The sequence below is a fragment of the Capra hircus genome, chromosome 9, assembly GCF_001704415.2.
Source record: "Capra hircus breed San Clemente chromosome 9, ASM170441v1, whole genome shotgun sequence".
NCBI lineage: Eukaryota > Metazoa > Chordata > Mammalia > Artiodactyla > Bovidae > Capra > Capra hircus.
In genome coordinates this window covers 55,649,723-55,671,019 of record NC_030816.1, presented here as the reverse complement: position 1 = coordinate 55,671,019, position 21,297 = coordinate 55,649,723, and positions in this window count along the sequence as shown.

Sequence of the window (21,297 nt, the reverse complement as noted above, 5' to 3'; positions counted from 1 at the left end):
ACAGTTGACCCTTGAACAACACAGTTTTGAACTGCAAGGATTCACTTATACATGGATTTTTTTCCAGTAGCTACAAATATGTAGTGTAAATATATTCTCTCTTTGTTATGATTTTCTCAATAACATTTTCCTTTTTCAAGCTTACTTTATTGTAGCAGTACAGTATGGTGGCTCTTATGGTAAATAATCTTCCTGCAATGCAGGAGACCCAGTTTCAATCCCTGGGTAAGAAAAATCTTCTGGAGAAGGAAATGGCAACCCCCTCCAGTATTCTTGCCTGGAGAATCCCATGGACAGAGAAGCCTGGCAGGCTACAGTCCTTTTGGTCGCATAGAGTTGGAAATGACTGAAGCAACACACACACACACAAATTGTATTACCAAGTTTTCCAAGAAAGGAAAAGGAAGTCTGGAAAAACATACATCAGAACAATTAGCTCACTGATACATTTTCTTTCTTTTGTCTTTTCAGAAGTCCTCTGTACAGTCTTATTTTAAAAACTTGATACTGAGCCCTATATCAGATGCTCTGTGAGATGGACATGATGATATTTTTGCCCTTGAGAGATGGTTTTAATCAAGTTTTATCCTGATAGCCATCTATTTTATCCTGATAGCCATTAATTTTAAATTTCCCAATGCCCCAAGCATAAGAGCAGGATTCATCATTAAGATTTCTGGAAGGTACCTTAGCCAATCTGCTGATAAATGAAGCCCAGATCCTTTGTCTAAAGCCTTTTCTTCCTACGCCTCAGCACTCAAGGAGAGGCTGGCTTATTATTGGGAAGTTCTGTCCCTTGAGTTAGCATTAATTTCTTCAGCGTGGAATACTGCCAGGTTTGTAGTATCTTCCTTGCTTCTTCTTCTTTGCTGAGTCCCTACTGGGACCAAGGGAATGGACAGGCTGAGCATGTGGCAGCCAGCTGCAGCGGGAAGACCGGCAGCCCTGGGTGACAAGCACTGCTTTCCTGTTTGCTCCTCCGACATCTAACACGTCCCCTTGTTAACAATGTGGGCCCCCAACTCCTGCACTGTGATTTTTGTTCCTGAACATTTTCTATCAGGCATATTAGATAAAAGAAGAGATGAAGATGGTTAGGAGACAGACTGGAGAGGATCCAGCTCCCTGCAGTACGGCTTTGATCCTGACACTTGGTGGTCCCTGGTTGGAGTCACTGACTGCGCTATTTGAATACATTTTGAAATGCTGAGCTGTGATGTTATGTTAATAAAGGCAAAGGGGCACACAAATCAAAATTTTCAGATTGGAACACTAAAGACCCCTAAAACAAAATGATTCGCAGCGGTTCAAAATAACAGGGGGGAACAAAAGTATACCGGATGAATGTTAACACAGAAAGGTTATCTGTGACTCTTAATATCAGCAAGGTGAAAATATGGCACAAAATATTTTTTTAAAATGAAGGAAAATTTATAATGCTGCAGGATGTACTTCACACTAAATGTATTATAAGTATTTATGAGCCAACAATCATAAAAGAAACAAGACACAAAAAGAAATATCCAGAAACAATGCTGCTGCTGCTGCTGCTGCTGCTGCTGCTGCTGCTGCTAAGTCGCTTCAGTCGTGTCTGACTCTGTGTGACTCCATAGAAGACAGCCCATCAGGCTCTCCCGCCCCTGGGATTCTCCAGGCAAAAACACTGGAGTGGGCTGCCATTTCCTTCTGCAATGCATGAAAGCGAAGTTGCGCAGTTGTGTCCGACTCTTAGTGACCTCATGGCCTGCAGCCCAGCAGGCTCCTCCATCCATGGGATTTTCCAGGCAAGAGGACTGGAGTGGGGTGCCATTGCCAGCACCTCACTCAGGCTGTGATAGATGGATGGTTGAAAAAGGAGTAGAGAGCTAGAAATGCTAAATAACCTAGTAGTTTCTTCTTGTTTGATCCAAATACTTTTATAACATGGGATTTCTCATTAACTATGTGCTTATCCTGAGATACATGTCATACCAGAAAGACAGGAGAGACTCCTGACTTCATTGCTGTTCTCTGATTTACCAGCTTGCAAAATAATGAGTTGTTCATTGAGCATCTTCCAGAGGCAACTGACCCCATGATTTTGTTTTACTCTATAATGAATTCATGGTTTAAATATACTTGACGTATTTCATATTCAATGCAGTATATGTATTATTCACACGAATGCTCCTAGGCTGGGACTCAGTCATTTCACCAAGGAGAACTGATTCCTTTGGAAATAGATTTTAGAGATAAAATCTGCCTTCTAGGGATGATCAATATTTCTAGGCCTTTCTAGTGGTCAAAATTACATCTAAATATAACATATGTGTAAATATAATATATAAGTGTATAAAAGCTTCCCTGGTGCCTCAGATGGTAAAGAACCTGCCTGTAATGCAGGAGACCTGGTTTCGATCCCTGGGTTGGGAAGGTACCCTGGAAGAGAGCATGACAACTCAGTACAGTGTTCTTCCCTGGAGAACACCCATAGACAGAGGAGCCTGGTGGGCTACAGTCCATGGGGAGTCACAAATACTCAGACACAACTGAGCGACTAAGCACACGCAATAAAATGATATATACTTAAAATAAATCATGAGTTCAAATTGGAATTTCAAGTTTGAATTTACGGATAGAAGGACTTTACTTAGCTTTTTCAGTCTCGTATTTTTATCTGTTTTTCCCTGCACCCAAATTTCTATTTTTTAGAAGCAACATAATTATCCATTTACTATACACATAGCAGTCTCAATCCTAATACTACCACAAAGATATGATCACTGAAAACTGCTTATTTTTTTTCTGGTTCTGTTTGTCCTTACAGTCCATCCACTGATGATATATAGCCAAATTAAATTATTTTACAGACATTTAAAATTATTTCTCTTCTATGTAGTTTGCCAACGTGATATACTGTTGTGTTCCTTCATTTTATTTTGCTTTGTTTCTGGTTTGTAGTAATGGCTTTTTGGTTTGCAGTAATTTTTTTGGTTTGTAGTAATGCCTCCAATCAAGGCAAATTGGAAGTGGTCAAACAGGAGATGGCAAGCGTGAACGATGACATTCTAGGAATCAGCAAACTAAAATGGACTGGAATGGGTGAATTTAACTCAGATGACCATTATATCTACTACTGCAGGCAGGAATCCCTTAGGAGAAATGGAGTAGCCATCACAGTCAACAAAAGAGTCTGAAATGCAGTACTTGGACGCAATCTCAAAAATGACAGAATGTTCTCTGTTAGTTTCCAAGGCAAACCATTCAATGTCACAGTAATCCAAGTCTATGTCCCAACCAGTAATGCTGAAGTAGCTGAAGTTGAATGGTTCTATGAAGACCTACAAGACCTTTTAGAACTAACACCCAAAAAGGATGTCCTTTTCATTATAGGGGACTGGAATGCAAAAGTAGGAAGTCAAGAAACACCTGGAGTAACAGGCAAGTTTGTCCTTGGAGTACAGAATGAAGCAGGGCAAAGACTAATAGAGTTTGGCCAAGAGAATGCACTGGTCATAGCAAACAACTTCTTCCAACACCCAAGAGAAGACTCTACACATGGACATCACCAGATGGTCAACACCAAAATCACATTGATTATATTCTTTGTAGCCAAAGATGGAGAAGCTCTATACAGTCAGCAAAAACAAGATTGGGAGCTGACTGTGGCTCAGATCATGAACTCCTTATTGCCAAATTCAGATTTAAATTGAAGAAAGTAGGGAAAACCACTAGACCATTCATGTATGACCTAAATTAAATCCCTTATGATTATACAGTGGAAATGAGAAATAGATTTAAGGGACTAGATCTGATAGATAGAGTGCCTGATGAACTATGGACTGAGGTTCGTGACATTGTACAGGAGACAGGGATCAAGACCATCCCCATGGAAATGAGATGCAAAAAGGCAAAATGGCTGTCTGGGGAGGCCTTACAAATAGCTGTGAAAAGAAGAGACGTGAAAAGCAAAGGAGAAAAGGAAAGATATAAGCATCTGAATGCAGAGTTCCAAAGAATAGCAAGAAGAGATAAGAAAGCCTTCCTCAGCGATCAATGCAAAGAAATAGAGGAAAACAACAGAATGGGAAAGACTAGAGGTCTCTTCAAGAAAATTAGAGATACCAAGGGAACATTTCACACAAAGATGGGCTCGATAAAGGACAGAAATTGTATGGACCTAATAGAAGCAGAAGATATTAAGAAGAGGTGGCAAGAATACACAGAACTGTACAAAAAAGATCTTCATGACCAAGATAATCACGATGGTGTGATCACTCACCTAGAGCCAGACATCTTGGAATGTGAAGTCAGGTGGGCCTTAGAAAGTGTCACTACGAACAAAGCTAGTGGAGGTGATGGAATTCCAGTTGAGCTATTTCAAATCCTGAAAGATGATGCTGTGAAAGTGCTGCACTCAATATGCCAGCGAACTTGAAAAACCCAGCAGTGGTCACAGGACTGGAAAAGGTCAGTTTTCATTCCAATTCCAAAGAAAGGCAATGCCAAAGAATGCTCAAACTACTGCACAATGCACTCATCTCACATGCTAGTAAAGTTATGCTCAAAACTCTCAAAGCCAGGCTTCAGCAATATGTGAACCATGAACTTCCTGATGTTCAAGCTGGTTTTAGAAAGGCAGAGGAACCAGAGATCAAATTGTCAACATCTGCTGGATCATCGAAAAGGCAAGAGAGTTCCAGAAAAACATCTATTTCTGCTTTATTGACTATGCCAAAGCCTTTGACTGTGTGGATCACAATAAACTGTGGAAAATTCTGAAAGAGATGGGAATCCGAGACCACCTCACCTGCCTCTTGAGAAACCTATATGCAGGTCAGGAAGCAACAGTTCGAACTGGACATGGAACAACAGACTGGTTCCAAATAGGAAAAGGAGTACGTCAAGGCTGTATATTGTCACCCAGCTTATTTAACTCCTATGCAGAGTACATCATGAGAAATGCTAGACTGGAAGAAACACAAGCTGGAATCAAGGTTGCTGGAAGAAATATCAATAACCTCAGATATGCAGATGACACCACCCTTATGGAAGAAAGTGAAGAGGAACTAAAAAGCCTCTTGATGAAAGTGAAAAAGGAGAGTGAAAAAGTTGGCTTAAAGCTCAACATTCAGAAAACTAAGATCATGGCATCTGGTCCCATCACTTCATGGGAAATAGATGGGGAAGCAGTGGAAACAGTGTCAGACTTTATTTTTCTGGGCTCCAAAATCACTGCAGATGGTGATTACAGCCATGAAATTAAAAGACGCTTACTCTTTGGAAGAAAAGCTATGACCAACCTAGATAGCATATTCAAAAGCAGAGACATTACTTTGCCAAAAAAGGTCTGTCTAGTCAAGGCTATGGTTTTTCCAGTGGTCATCTATGAATGTGAGAGTTGGACTGTGAAGAAAGCTGAGGACCGAAGAATTGATGCTTTTGAACTGTGGTGTTGGAGAAGACTCTTGAGAGTCCCTTGAACTGCAAGAAGATCCAACCAGTCCATTCTAAAGGAGATCAGCCCTGGGTGTTCTTTGGAAGGAATGATGCTAAAGCTGAAACTCCACTTTGGCCACCTCATGCGAAGAGTTGACTCATTGGAAAAGACTCTGATGCTGAGAAGGACTGGGGGCAGGAGAGGAAGGGGACGACAGAGGATGAGATGGCTGAATGGCATCACTGACTCGATGGGTGTGTTTGAGTGAACTCTGGGAGTTGGTGATGCACAGGGAGGCCTGGCGTGCCATGATTCATGGGGTCACAAAGAGTTGGACACAACTGAATGACTGAACTGAACTGAACTGAATGGCTTTTTAAATTTTTATTGTTTTATAATTGCATGTATAACATGTATAACATACATATGTAACTTATATAGCATACATATATAAATACCTGTAACATATTTACATAGTTTCAAAGATGAATATTCAAAATGTGGTATACATATATATTAAATTTTTAGGGTGTCATGATTTCTTATATATTTTCTAGAAGCTTACTTTTTTCTTTTCTTTATTTTATTTTACTTTTGGCTGCACTGGGTCTTCATTGTTCTGAGTGTGCTTTCTCTAGTTGCAGTGAGCAGGCCTTGCAGTGTCGTCTCTTGTTGCAGAGGACAGGCTGTAAGGTGCACAGTCTCAGTCATTGTGGCACATGGGCCTAGTGCCCCACAGCATGTGGAATTTTTTCAGTCCAGGGGTTAAACCTGTATCTCCTGCATTAGCAGGTGGATTCTTAACCACTAGACCACCAGTGGTCCAGCTTGGTTTTGATCTTGGTTTTCCAGGATTCTCAGTGGTTGTGTGGGCTACTGAATGTCTTTTTAATAAATTTTTTTTTTAATTTGCTTAGTCTACTAAGATTGGCTTCAGTTGCTTGCCACTAAGACCCTTAACTGATATGGCAGAAAGAGCTCTTGGATGGGCCACCAGCTCCATTTGCAGATTGGTCTACACTTCCCTGAGACTAGCTTTGCAGGAACAAAATCTCAGTGTGTCAATCTGAAAGTTATTAAACTCTCTATTATAGTTTTATCACCCTCCTACCTTGTCTTAATACTCATGTAACTAAGGGACACCACTCAAGTGATTTGCCACAGAATACAAAAAAATATTTCAGGGCAACATTTGAACTCCACTTCTAGACATTGGAGAATCTGGTATAAATCTTAGATATCTACCTCAGTGTCATTTCTGCCTTACTCTGTTATATAGTTTTCCACGTTTCCAGAGGTGTGTTATATTCCCTGAGGCCCATTCATGACTCCGCTCCAAAGGAGACTGAGAGGGTTATAGTCTCAAGTTTCCATGTACTGTATTGCAACCTCCAATGTGCTCTTGATTCCCTCTAGTATATTATGAAACACGCAGTGCAGTGGTGCCCATCCTCCTTGCAGAATGCAGTAACCTCTGATCTGGATGGAGTATCACTTCCTCTCTTTGAGTTCAGAGTTAAGTCAGTCTGAATTGAGATGTTATCACAGAGAATTTGAGAGAGGGAGCATTTCCTCTCAACTACACTTCAGCACACACAGTGCCCTGAAGAAAGTGAGGGATTTGAACTCTGTGAATTGGATCTGGTGGTGAAATATAAAGATGTCGTATCAAAATACCATCACTTGCTCCTTTTCCATTCTAAGAGTTTTAAAAGTTTCTAGACATTTCTGGTCATGTGTAAATTTCCTTCTTGTTCTTTGGCAGCAGAAACACCATTTAATGTCTTTTTCAAATCAGACTAGGACATTCCACACAATCTTGGTTTTTTATAGATGATATGCCTCAGGTTGTAATTTTCCAGTGTTCAGTGGAACATTTTCCTGGGGGCATTCGTAGGCATGTACCAAAAATAATAGCAATTCAGATGAATTTGGGAACTTCTACAGAATGTTCAGCCTGTAGAGGAACTCATGTAACCTTGTTAGAATGTCAGAGCATTTCAGTCACAATGCTGCTCGCCAAGCATGGGTGCTAGTACTCTTCATATCTGTGTTCCCCTTGAACTTGGCTTGGAAGTAAAAACTGAATATTTACTGAGGGCACAGTTCCATAGTTTAGTTCTACACAGTACTGTAGCATCATTCAGTTAATACACAGTCTATAGAGTTGATGTGCCCTTGTGCTATTTTACGGGTGAAAAAAATCGAGGCACAGAAATATTAAATGTTTATGCAAGAGTACTCAGCTAAACATACGTTCTACAGTAAATGAAGGAGCCAGGAATCAAACCTAAACATTCTGACTTTTGAATCTATTCTGAACTGAACTACTATACTTGCTTCCTTCTAAAGAAAATTTCTACCCGAGAAGTATCTCAGTCATACATATGTTTTTAACGACACATTTCATAAGGTTAGTGAGGCTTCAAATTGTCCAGCATATAGAAATTTTATTCTTTGTCCAATGCATGAATATCAATATTATCCTCTAGATAAAATCATTCAGTAAAACTAAATTTGCAACTCAATTAAAATATACTTTCATTTTACTAGGAACAAATTTAACAGTTTTACTTCTGATCCTATCACTTCATGGCAAATAGATGGGGAAAAAGTGGAAACAGTGACAGACTTTATTTTCTTGGGTTCCAAAATCTCTGCAGATGGTGACTGCAGCCATGAAATTAAATGATGTTTGCTCCTTGGAAGAAAAACTATGACAAACCTAGACAGTGATTAAAAAGCAGAGATATAACTTTGCTGAAAAAGATCCGTAAAGTCAAATCTATGGTTTTTTCAGTAGTCATGTATGGATGTGAGAGTTGGACCGTAAAGAAGGCTGAACACCGAAGCGTTAGATATTTTTGAACTGTGGTGTTAGAGAAGACTCTTAAGAGTGCCTTGGACTGCAAGGAGATCAAATTGGTCCATCCTAAAGAAAGCCAGTCCTGAATATTCACTGGAAGGACTGATGCTAAAGCTGAAGCTCCAATACTATGGCCACCTGATGCAAAGAGCCAACTCATTGGAAAAAATCCTGATGATGGTAAATATTGAGGGTTGAGGGCAAGAGGAGAAGAGGGAAACAGAGAATGAGATGGTTAGATAGCATCACTGACTCGATGGACATGAGTCTGAGCAAACTCTGGGAGATAGTGAAGTACAGGGAAGTGTGGCATGCTGCAGCCCATGGAGTTGCAAAGAGTCAGAAACAACTTAATGACTGAATAACAACAAAAACTTATGTAGAAAAAGAACCATTATTTGAAATCTACCTTCTATTTTGTATTTGCAAGCTGATTAAAATTTGGCTAGTCATTCATCTGATGAGAATTTAGTGGTTACCTACTCTTTTTACCTAGGGATATAAAGAATACAAAATCAAGTTGCAGATAATATACATTCATGAGGAAAAAAACAACATACAAGTAGCAGTAGATGAATTTAAAAAAATGTATTGTACAGTTAATAATGTGTATATGTGTGTGTGTACAGAGGAGACACCTTTTCCCCCAACTATTGGCCTTTGGGAAAATTATTAAGCTTCATTAAGCCTCAAGGTTTTTAAAAGAATTAAGTGGGATTATAAACATATAATGTCTAGCACACAGTGCCTATTATCCATGGTTGAGGAGCTCAGAATTTACTATGAACTTGGTTCAAATTTTGGTTCTGTTCTTAATAGTTATGTGACGTTGTGCAAGTTATTAAACCTTGCTGAATCTAAGCTTCTTAACCTGAAAAAATTAGAACACCATCTATCTTGTAAGGAGGTCATTAAAATTAAGTGAAATAATGGATGTAAAATCCACAGCATCTAGCACTATAAATGTCAGTTCCAACTCTTTCTTCCCCTTTGTCTTGTTTTCTCTCCTCTCTTGGAAGGGGTTGCTGAGACATGGGAGGTACAGTTTGGAAGTAGAGGGCCTCCTGCTTAGGGGAAACCTTTGTCTTAGAAAGATTCAGCCATACCTGCTGGTTCCCAAGAAAGGGAAGAAGAGAGGAGAATATGCAGATTCTAAATTTTCAGAAAGAGCAGTAAAGAGCAACTTAATATTTCTTTCTGCATATCCAGTCCAGCTCACAAGGACAGAAAGTAGTGAGGATTCAAGTGGAGATCTAAGGAGCAGGCATTTGACCCTTTTTAGTTATATGCCCTTTCACAGGTAGGGGCTCTGTGCAAGGATGAGGTCCCTAGAATTGTGGGGAAGGAGCAGTCAGGGAGGAGACAGTCTTTCTTTGCTTCTGGGACATGAGACTAAGACTAACAGACTGGCTTCCTGCAGCAGAATCCCGGCAGACCCCTGGCAGTTACGGAGAAGAGCTGCTGCCATCCTGACAGTCTTGTTGACCTCAGACTTGCCCCCACCCTCACTGGTGTCTGACTCCAGCTACTAAAGAGGTATGAGCGTAGCACCAGAGCTAACCATACCTCCTAAGGTGAAGGCACACCATTCCAACCATGTTTCCCCATATTTTACTCCTCATAGAGCTGTCCTTAGGATGTCTCAACTTCCTCATTTGGGCAGAGGAAGTACTTTTTTAGTGGGTTCAGCATCATGCTACAAGTCATGCCTGGAAACTCAGTTTGGAGCATCCTATTCCCAAATTTTCTTCAGCTACCTCTTTCTTGCTGTTCAGAGAGGCCTTTCCTGCAAACCTAGATGAATTGTAGCCTACATTTTCCTGTCATTGTCTGTCATCTTGGCTGTTTGATTTCCTTTATAGCACTTATTGCTATTCAAAATATCTTATTTTACTTGTTTTCCTCTTTATGAGTGTTCTAGCTCTAGCAGAACAGAGACTTTTCCTGTTTATATGAAAAAAGTTTTATTGGAACACAGCTACACACACACACACTGACATATCTTCTATGGGAGATCTGTGGTACTACAGTGGAGCTGAGTGGCTGAGACATAGCTCTCTGATCCACAAAGCTTAAAACATTTATTATCTGGCCCTTTATAGAAAAAGTTTGCAGACTTGCGATCTAATTCATTGTTCTAGCAGAAGAACAGTACTTGGTACGTGATAAGCTTTAAATAATATTTGATGAATAAATAAATAAGCACTAGAGAGAGAAGTGAGGCCCTCTGCTCCAGGGAAAAGTTTCTTCCTTCGTAGGCTTTAGATTCTTGAGTGTCCCTTGAAAAGCAAGAAGATCAAACCAGTCAATCTTAAAGGAAATCAAATCTGAGTACTCTTCAAAAGGAGTGATGCTGAAGCTGAAACTCTAGTATTTTGGCCATCTGATGCCAAACACTGATTCATAGGAAAAGATCCTGATGCTGGGAAAGATTGAGGGTAGGAGGAGAAGGGAGCAACAGAGGATGAGATGGTTGGATGGCATTACCAATTCAATGGACATGAACTTGGGCAAACTCTGGGAGATGGTGAGGGACAGGGAAGCCTGGCATGCTACAGTCCATGGGGTCGCGAAGAGCTGGACATGACTTGGCGACTGAAGAGCAACATTCTTTACATGCTGCTGCCCTGAAAGGCTATATTACCATAAGTAGCTGAAGAATCATAATGCATAATATTTACATTTATTTTTAAGGCTTCTTTCACTGTGTTTTGTAGCTGTTGGTTATGGTGGGATATATGATAAGAATCAAGACTAGAATTCCTATTATATTTTCAGAGTTATATTAAAGTAACTGGATGTAATCCAGGAATATAATAGGTTTCTAAATTATTATACTTATTTTCCTCTAATTAAAATTATTTTAAAATATAATAAATTTCATTATTGAAAATGTAGGAGAGAAAAAAAGCAACCTCCACCCCATTTCTCAGGGACAGATGACAAGAACATCAGTTCTCTCCTTCTCAATCTTTATTCCAAACACAAGTTTTCTAAAGTTGTTTTATATTAATACGGAAATTTTTCTACTTTGATTTTTAATTTAACATAAAAAATATTACTGTGTGCATTAGTAAGTGCTCCTTGGTTACAAGCTAGAGAAACAGGGAAACACGGGCTATTAAGTGAAAAAGGAAATGTATTAGAAAGATTTGAGGTACAAGTAGAATCAAAGGGGATATTAAGTAGCAGAACAGATTCTTCAAGGAGTCAACAGAATAGCCTTTCTTCTAATCTTGTATAACCCTCTGCTGTTGCTGCTGCTGCTAAGTCGCTTCAGTTGTGTCCAACTCTGTGCAACCACATAGACGGCAGCCCACCAGGCTCCCCCATCCCTGGGATTCTCTAGGCAAGAATACTGGAGTGGGTTTCCATTGCCTTCTCCAATGCATGAAATATAACCTTCATCAGTACTCAAATTTCAAGTAAAAAAATCTAACTGGCCCAGAAGGAATCCTCTGGCCTTCCTCCAGAGAGAGAGTACTAGAGCAGCTTGATAGATCATCAAGGATGAATGCAGTAAGAGAAAGTAAATACGCTCCAAAACACAGAGATGATGCTGGGTTCAAATGTCTTTTTACTGTTTGGGAGTCTAAAAGTATGTAGTTTTAGCTGTATGTTTAGCAAATCTCAAGATATGATCCAGGTAGCAAATCTTCTTTTCAATTTTTTTGACTACTGATGTTGCATAGAAATTTAAGAGAAAAATTACATCATTAAGGAAGCCGTTATTAAATTTAAAACTTACCACAATGTTCAAGCTCAACAGGAAACCAAATTATTATTTTCAAACTCAGTGCAAACACATGAAATTGGTTTGTAGTTTTTCACACTTGTAGAAATAACAACCCTGATATCAGAGTAGAATGATAAGAGTTCTACATGCAGTATGATTTAGTTTTGCCAGGGAACAATATGATTACATAAAACTAAGTTATATTGCTTTCATAAAAATTCCATTTCATGGCATCAAAAATTGTTGCTAGGTATGTATAGATACAGATATAATTTTCCCCTCAGTAGTTTATTTAACTCATTAGAGAAAAACATAATACATAGATGCTTCCATCTTTATTATAAAGTAAAAATATAAATTCAACTTATTAATTTGTAGAACTATAACTTATAGAACTATAATTTGTAATGTCTAGAAACATTGAATCACGATGTTGTGTACCAGGAACTAATACAGTATTAGAGGTCAATTGTAATTCAAAACTAAAAATACTCATAGAAAAAAAGATCAGAGAGGTGGAGGTGAAGGGAAAGGAAATTAGAAGAAGGTGGTCAAAAGTACAATCTTCCAGCTACAAGATACATATTGGGGATGTAATGTACAATGCAATAAATATAATTAACACTGCTATAAGTTACATATGAAAGTTGTTAAGGGAATAAATCCTAAGAATTCTCATTACAAGGAAAGATTCCTTTCTTTTTGTAAAACTCTGTATCTCTATAAGATGATAAATGTAACTACATGTCATAGTAATCATTTTAAGATGTATATAAGTTAAATCATTAGGCTGTACACCTTAAATTTACACACTGTTGTATGTCAATTATATCTCAAAACTGGGGGGAAAGAATCTATAAAAGATCTATTTCTCCATTTCCTTTTAATTCTTAATAAAATTTAAAACTATTTAGAAAGTATATAAGGACAACGAGCTTTCAATTTCAGGCATAATGAATAGATATGAGGCTCAGACCACCCATTTCTATCTAAAGTGTAGAAGAAACAATGGCAGGGTAGACTCCAAACACTGTTCTCCTGTATGTTCAAGGACAGACACCTGACTTCTGAGAACAAGTTTGTGATGCAGATTTGGTAGGATATGAAACTTTTGGGGTGATGGAAATGCTTGTTATCTTGATTGTAGTGATGGTTTCAAAGGTATGTATATATGATTGATATATATTCATATCCATATTGTTCCATACACTGGTGGGTATATAGGTGTTTGTGTGTGTAAGAAGATTTATCAGACTGTGCCCTTTACGTATGTGCAGCATATCAATTAAACTTTCAAATACAGCAATTAATTTAATAAATAATAAATTACTCATTAAGGTTACTTAAAAAAAAGTCTTTGACATTTTGAGTAAATAGTCAAACAACTAATAAAAACATATGAACTTCCCATAAAAAAATATATATAGGTCTTGAACAGAAGAGATGATTAACTTTACACTTCATTTCAGTTCAGTTCAGTCGCTCAGTCGTGTCCGACTCTTTGCGACCCCATGAATCGCAGAACGCCAGGCCTCCCTGTCCATCACCAACTCCAGGAGTTCACTCAGACTCATGTCCATCGAGTCAGTGATGCCATCCAGCCATCTCATCCTCTGTCTTCCCCTTCTCCTCCTGACCCCAATCCCTCGCAGCATTAGGGTTTTTTCCAATGAGTCAACTCTTCGCATGAGGTGGCCAAAGTACTGGAGCTTCAGCTTTAGCATCATTCCTTCCAAAGAACACCCAGGACTGATCTCCTTTAGAATGGACTGGTTGGATGTCCTTGCAGTCCAAGGGACTCTCAAGAGTCTTCTCCAACACCACACTTCAAAAGCATCAATTCTTCAGTGCTCAGCTTTCTTCACAGTCCAACTCTCACATCCATACATGACCACTGGAAAAACCATAGCCTTGACTAGATGGACCTTTGTTGGCAAAGAAATGTCTCTACTTTTCAATATGCTATCTAGGTTGCTCATAACTTTTCTTCCAAGGAGTAAGCGTCTTTAAATTTCATGGCTGCAGTCACCATCTGCAGTGATTTTGGAGCCCCCCGAAATAAAGTTTGCCACTGTTTCCACTGTTTCCCTATCTATTTCCCATGAAGTGATGGGACCAGATGCCATGATCTTCGCTTTCTGAATGTTGAGCTTTAAGCCAACCTTTTCACTCTCCTCTTTCATTTTCATCAAGAGACATTTTAGTTCTTCTTCACTTTCTGCCATAAGGGTGGTGTCATCTGCATATCTGAGATTATTGATATTTCTCCCGGCAATCTTGATTCCAGCTTGTGTTTCTTCCAGCCCAGTGTTTCTCATGATGTACTCTGCATAGAATTTAAATAAGCAGGGTGACAATATACAGCCTTGCCATACTCCTTTTCCTATTTGGAACCAGTCTGTTGTTCCATGTCCCATTCAAACTATTGCTTCCTGGCCTGCATATAGGTTTCTCAAGAAGCAGGTTAGGTGCTCTGGTATTCCCATCTCTTTCAGAATTTTCCACAGTTGATTGTGATCCACGCAGGTAAAGGCTTTGGCATAGTCAATAAAGCAGAAATAGATCTTCTTCTGGAACTCTCTTGCTTTTTCCATGATCCAGCAGATGTTGACAATTTGATCTCTGGTTCCTCTGCTTTTTCTAAAACCAGCTTGAACATCTGGAAGTTCACGGTTCATGTACTGCTGAAGCCTTGTTTGGAGAATTTTGAGCATTACCTTACTAGCATGTGAGATGAGTGCAATTGTGAGGTAGTTTGAGCATTCTTTGGCATTGCCTATCTTTGGTATTGGAATGAAAACTGACCTTTTCCAGTCCTGTGACCACTGCTGGGTTTTCCCAGTGTGCTGGCATATTGAGTGCAGCACTTTCACAGCATCATCTTTCAGGATTTGAAATAGCTCCACTGGAATTTCATCACTTCCACTAGCTTTGTTCATGGTGATGTTTTCTAAGGCCCACTTGACTTCACATTCCAGGATGTCTGGCTCTAGGTGAGTGATCACATCATCATGATTATATTGGTCTTGAAGATCTCTTTTTACAGTTCTTCTGTGTATTCTTGCCACCTCTTCTTAATATCTTCTGCTTCTGTTAGGTCCATACCATTTCTGTCCTTTGTCAAGCCCATCTTTGCATGAAATGTTCCCTTGGTATCTCTAATTTTCTTGAAGAGACCTCTAGTCTTTCCCATTCTGTTGTTTTCCTCTATTTCTTTGCTTTGATTACTGAGGAAGGCTTTCTTATCTCTTCTTGCTATTCTTTGGAACTCTGCATTCAGATGATTATATCTTTCCTTTTCTCCTTTGCTTTTCACTTCTCTTCTTTTCACAGCTATTTGTAAGCCCTCCCCAGACAGTCATTTTGCTTTTTTACATTTCTTTTCCATGGGGATGGTCTTGATCCCTGTCTCCTGTATAATGTCATGAACCTCATTCCATAGTTCATCAGGCACTCTATCTATCAGATCTAGTCCCTTAAATCTATTTCTCATTTCCACTGTATAATCATAAGGGATTTGATTTAGGTCATACCTGAATGGTCTAGTGGTTTTCCCTACTTTCTTCAATTTAAATCTGAATGTGGCAATAAGGAGTTCATGATCTGAGCCACAGTCAGCTCCTGGTCTTGTTTTTGTTGACTGTATAGAGCTTTTCCATCTTTGGCTGCAAAGAACATAATCGTCTGAGGTCAGGGGTGGCAGCCAAGAGGAGCTACTCTGCGTCCAAAGCCAGGGGCAGTGGCTGGGAGGAGCAACCCCACGTCCAAGGAGCGGTGGCTGCATGGGTGCAGGAGGGCCTAAAGGAGCTATTCCACGTTCAAGGTCAGGAGGGGGCGGCGGTGAGGAGATACCCCTCATCCAAGGTAAGGAGCAGTGGCTGCGCTTTGCTGGAGCAGCCGTGAAGAGATAACCCACGTCCAGGGTAAGAGAAACCCAAGTAAGATGGTAGGTGTTGCAAGAGGGCATCAGAGTGAAGACACACTGAAACCATAATCACAGAAAACTAGTCAATCTAATCACAGTAGGACCACAGCCTTGTCTAACTCAAAGAAACTAAGCCATGCCTGTGGGGCCACCCAAGACAGGCGGGTCATGGTGGAGAGGTCTGACAGAATGTGGTCCACTGGAGAAGGGAATGGCAAACCACTTCAGTATTCTTGCCTTGAGAACCCCAGGAACAGTATGAAAAGGCAAAATGATAGGATACTGAAAGAGGAACTCCCCACGTCAGTAGGTGCCCAATATGCTACTGGAGATGAGTGGAGAAATAACTCCAGAAAGAATGATGGGATGGAGCCAAAGCAAAAACAATACCCAGTTGTGGGTGTGACTGGTGATAGAAGCAAGGTCTGATGCTGTAAAGGGCAATATTGCATAGGAACCTGGAATGTCAGGTCCATGAACTGGAAGTGGTCAAACAAGAGATGGCAAGAGTGAACGTCAACATTCTAGGAATCAGCGAGCTAAAATGGACTGGAATGGGTGAATTTAACTCAGATGAGCATTATATCTACTACTGCGGGCAGGAATCCCTTAGAAGAATGGAGTAGCCATCATGGTCAACAAAAGAGTCCGAAATGCAGTGCTTGGATGCAATCTCAAAAACAACAGAATGATCTCTGTTCATCTCCAAGGCAAACCATTCAATATCACAGTAATCCAAGTCTATGGCCCAACCAGTAATACTGAAGAAGCTGGAGTTGAATGGTTCTATGAAGACCTATAAGACCTTTTAGAACTAACACCCAAAAGAGATGTCCTTTTCATTATAGGGGGCTGGAATGCAAAGTAGGAAGTCAAGAAACACCTGGAGTAACAGGCAAATTTGTCCTTGGAATTCAGAATGAAGCAGGGCAAAGGCTAATAGAGTTTTTGCCAAGAAAATGCACTGGTCATAGCAAACACCCTCTTCCAAAAACTTTACACTTAAGAGAAATAAAAACTAAACCTCAGCTCACTACATAAAAACGGCAGAAACGCTATACTTTGGCCACTCACAATGGCAAGGAAAGGAGTGAGGAACACTCTCCCACATTGCTAACAGGAATGAAAAAAAAATGATAAAATTCTATGAAGGGCACTTGGCAGTGTCTACCAAAATGACAAGTGCATTTAACTTTGATCCAGCAAGCATTCTCTGCGGAATGCAGTCAATAGATGGCTGAACTCACAGAAAGTGGCATACACCAATGCGCACCATTGTTTCTACTCACAGGAGTTTGGAGGCAACCCAGATGAACCACTAAAACACTGGCTGATGAAGCAATGCTACATCCACACAGTGCACTGCACAGCTGCTCAGATAAGAAAATGCTTCTGAAACTATAGAGAAACATAAGATATATTTTCATTACTTATATTTGCACATAGAAATAATAAAAAGGAATAGAATAGAATAAACAAGATTATTTGTAAGGAAGAGGAATTTGGTAGATGGGACCAGAAAAGGGAAAATAGATTTATTTATATTTATTATACTATTTATCTTTAAAATAAGTAAGCATATATACCCTGAAGTCGGAAATGGCAACCTAGGCCAGTATTTTTTGCCTGGAAAAATTCTGTGGACAGTGGAGCCTGGTAGGCTACAGTTCATTGGGTTACAAAGACTCAGACACAATTGAGTGACTAAGCATGCACACAAACATTTTTATCAAAAATATTGTTATATTTTGTATGTATTAAAAATTTAAAAAGGGTCATTTTATGTTAAGTGCTTATTATATAGATTTGTTAGTAATCAGGGAACATTATTTGATTAACTGTGATTCAGAATTCATGTAATTATAATCCCTAATGAAAGATTTCTTTCCCAAGAAGACCCTAAGAATTTAGGCATTTTGAGGGGCATATCAGTGTGCATATCTAAATGGAATTAAACAACAAAACTTTGTTCCGAAAACCTACAGAATTATCCTAGAATGACAATATGAAAGGGTTTATAGTCTTGTTATAGAAATGTATGAAAAATTTACTTGCAAACATCACTTTTTAAAAGGAAGTAATTTGGTCTAAGGGCTTCACTCATAGCTCAGTTGGTAAAGAATCTGCCTAGAATGCAGGAGACCCTGGTTTGATTTCTGGGTCAGGAAGATCCCCTGGAGAAGGGATAGGTTACCCACTCCAGTATTCTTGGGCTTCCCTTGTGGCTCAGCTGGTAAAGAATCTGCCTGCAATACCGGAGACCTGGGTTTGATTTCTGGGTTGGGAAGATCTCCTGGAGAAGGGAAAGGCTACCCACTCCAGTATTCCGGCCTGGAGAATTCTATGGACTGTATAATTCATGGGGTTGCAAAGAGTTGGTAGAGAATTTCACTTTCACTTTCACTTCAATTTGATCTCAGTTGCAAAAGTAACTAGCATATATTACAGAGTAAGAGTCGGACACGACTGAGTAACTGAACTGAACTGAACTGAATGTTCTATAAAATTAATTTTTAAAGTAAAGCTGGGGACTTTCATGGTGGCCCAGTGGCTAAGACTGTGCTCCCAATGCAGGGGGCTTGGGTTCGATCCCTGGTCAGGGAACAATAATAGGTCTCACAAACCACAGCTTAGAGTTCATATGCTGCAACTAAAGATCTCACGTGCCACGACTAAGACCCAGCACAGCCAAAAAGTGAATAAATTTTTAGAAATAAAATAAAGTTGATTTTTACTTTTCAAGCACTAGAATAATCTTCAGCTAGTCAGCTTTCATTGTAATAGAAATCAAGAGATTTACTTCAGGATTTTGATTAAAAAGGAAAACCTTCATCCAAGGCCAAATGTCACCTTCAGCCAATCTTGCTTTATAAAGTGATTTGATCCAAAAAAAATCCCTGTTGAATAGAAACTCAAGCAAATGTTTGATTTTTATTTTTCCATTCAACCTGGAATCCTTGATGACCTCATTTGCTCTTCATTCACATCATTAAATGGCTGGGAGGACAGTGTGAGGTTCTCATTAATCCAAACATTAAATCAAATCCTTCCCATTTTGAGCTTGAAATTTACAGTGTGAGTGATCATTAACAAATCAGAGTGTTAAGGTTGTTGAATAACAAGGGACTTCATACAAGTTGACAAATCCATTTGGTGACAGTTTTTTTTTCCTACCAGTTTTCACTGTGCAGATCCAAACTCCTAACCAGCCTGGGCCATCCCAATGCTGGGCCAAAACTGACTAAGAATAATTTGTGTGCTGACATGGCTCCTGGCCCCAAACAGGAAGGATGATCCCTAGGAGACATATGGAGGTAAATCGCCCCAAGAACTCAGCTAATACCTCCAATTGAGTTTAGGTATCAATAGACGGAGTTTGGTTGCTAGTGTTTTTGATAGTGTTTGCTTCTTTGAAAGAGGTCAGAGGAAAGGAAAGGTGTCTATTTTGCCTCCTGTCTCTTCTGTTCCTCACTAGCCTGTTTTCTCACTTGGGTTCAGGGAACTTCAAGGGTAAGTTAGGTTGTAGAATATAAAGAAGGTTCTCAACATCTCCCCAGGCCTGTGTCTGGGTCAGCTCAGCCATGCAATGTGGCAAGCTTAGATCATTTTCAGGAGTTTATGAAGGGTCTCATAGCTGTGGTCCTCTGTGAACTGTGATAGAGTTCTCCTGTTATTCCACTTTAGTCTTTGAAATCAAAAGCTTTCAGAGTGAAAAGGGAGGTGGGCCCTGGGTCCATACATTATGCTCTATCTCCCGCTGATTATGGACCCCCTGGACTCACTGAACATCAGTTGAATTATTGTCAGTGTTGTAAAGGACTTGGCAGGCTTTGTCCCTGGAAGTTAACTTCTAACCCTTGGAATTTGCCAAGTGATAGGCATGTCTTTGTTGGGACTCAATCAAGCTTGCCTATATAATGAACCCTCAATAAAACTCTGGACAACAAAGATCCAGTAAACTTCCCTGGTCAGGAACGCTCTGAGTATTGTCACCCTTCAATACTGGGTAGGGACCAGGTTCTGAGGATGATGGAAGCTGTGTATCTGGAACTCTCCCAGACTGTGCCTGGACTTCCTAGGTGCCTCAGTGGTAAAGAATCTGCCTGCCAATGCAAGAGATGCGAAAGACCCAGGTTCGAACCCTGAATTGGGAAGATTCTCTGGAGAAGGAAATGGCACTTCAAAACAGGCACCACTCCAGTATGCTTGCCTGGAGAATCCCATGTTCAGGGGAGCTCCGCAGGCTATGGTCCATGGGGTCGCAAAGAGTTGGACACAACTGAGTGATGGAGCACATACACACAGACGGTGCCCTATGTGTCTCTTCTTTGGGCTGCTTCTAATGTGAATCCTTTTGCCTTAATAAAGCTGTAATCATATATAGAACACTTTCAGTGAGTTTTTGAATCTTTCTAGTGAATTATGGAACCTAAAGTGGTTGTGGAAACTTAAAAATGTGTAGCTAGTTGGTCTACAAAGTGGGGGTGGCCCTAGGAACCCCTGAACTTATAGCTGGTTCTTAAGTGAGATCAGTCTTATGAAGGACTGTGCCCTCACACCTTGTGGTCTGACAAACTCATTGCACTGTTCTTCTGAACCTTCAGCCAGGCCTGTCTTTGCTTATCAGAAACGGCACAAGTTCAGCTCGTGTCACAGTGAATGACCCAAGACCAGTGCCACACTGGTGGAAATGCTCTATCTCCCACTGGCTAATTCTTCTGTTAAATAGCTTGGAAGATATCCCAGTTTTTCATATACAAAGTTGGCCCACTAAGGAAATAGCTGCTTCACACCATTAGCAAAAAGGTAATAAAATAACAAGTAATGCTATGAGTCAATTTTCCCTAATTGATTTGATAGTTTTATGCATTATAAAATGTGACTATCAGCCGCCACAAAAAGTTGTTAAATATTCCTATGTGTACATTGTTGTTGTTCAGTTGCTAAGTCATGTCCGACTCTTTGCAACCTCATGGACTGTAGCACGTTAGGCTTCCCTGTCCTTCACCATCTCCCTGAGTTTGCTCAAACTCATGTCCATTGAGTCAGTGATGCCATCCAACCATTTCATCCTCTGTCATCCCCTTCTCCTTCGGCCTTCAGTCTTTCCCATCAAGGTCTCTTCCAGTGAGTTGGCTCTTCACATCAGGTAGCCAAAGTATTGGAGCTTCAGCTTCAGCATCTGCACTTCCAATGAATATTCAGGACTGATTTCCTTTAGGATGGACTGGTTTGATCTCCTTGCTGTCCAAGGGACTCTCAAAAGTCTTCTCCAACACCACAGTTCAAAAGCATCAATTCTTCAGTACTCAGCTTTCTTTATGGTCCAGCTCTCACACCTGTACATGACT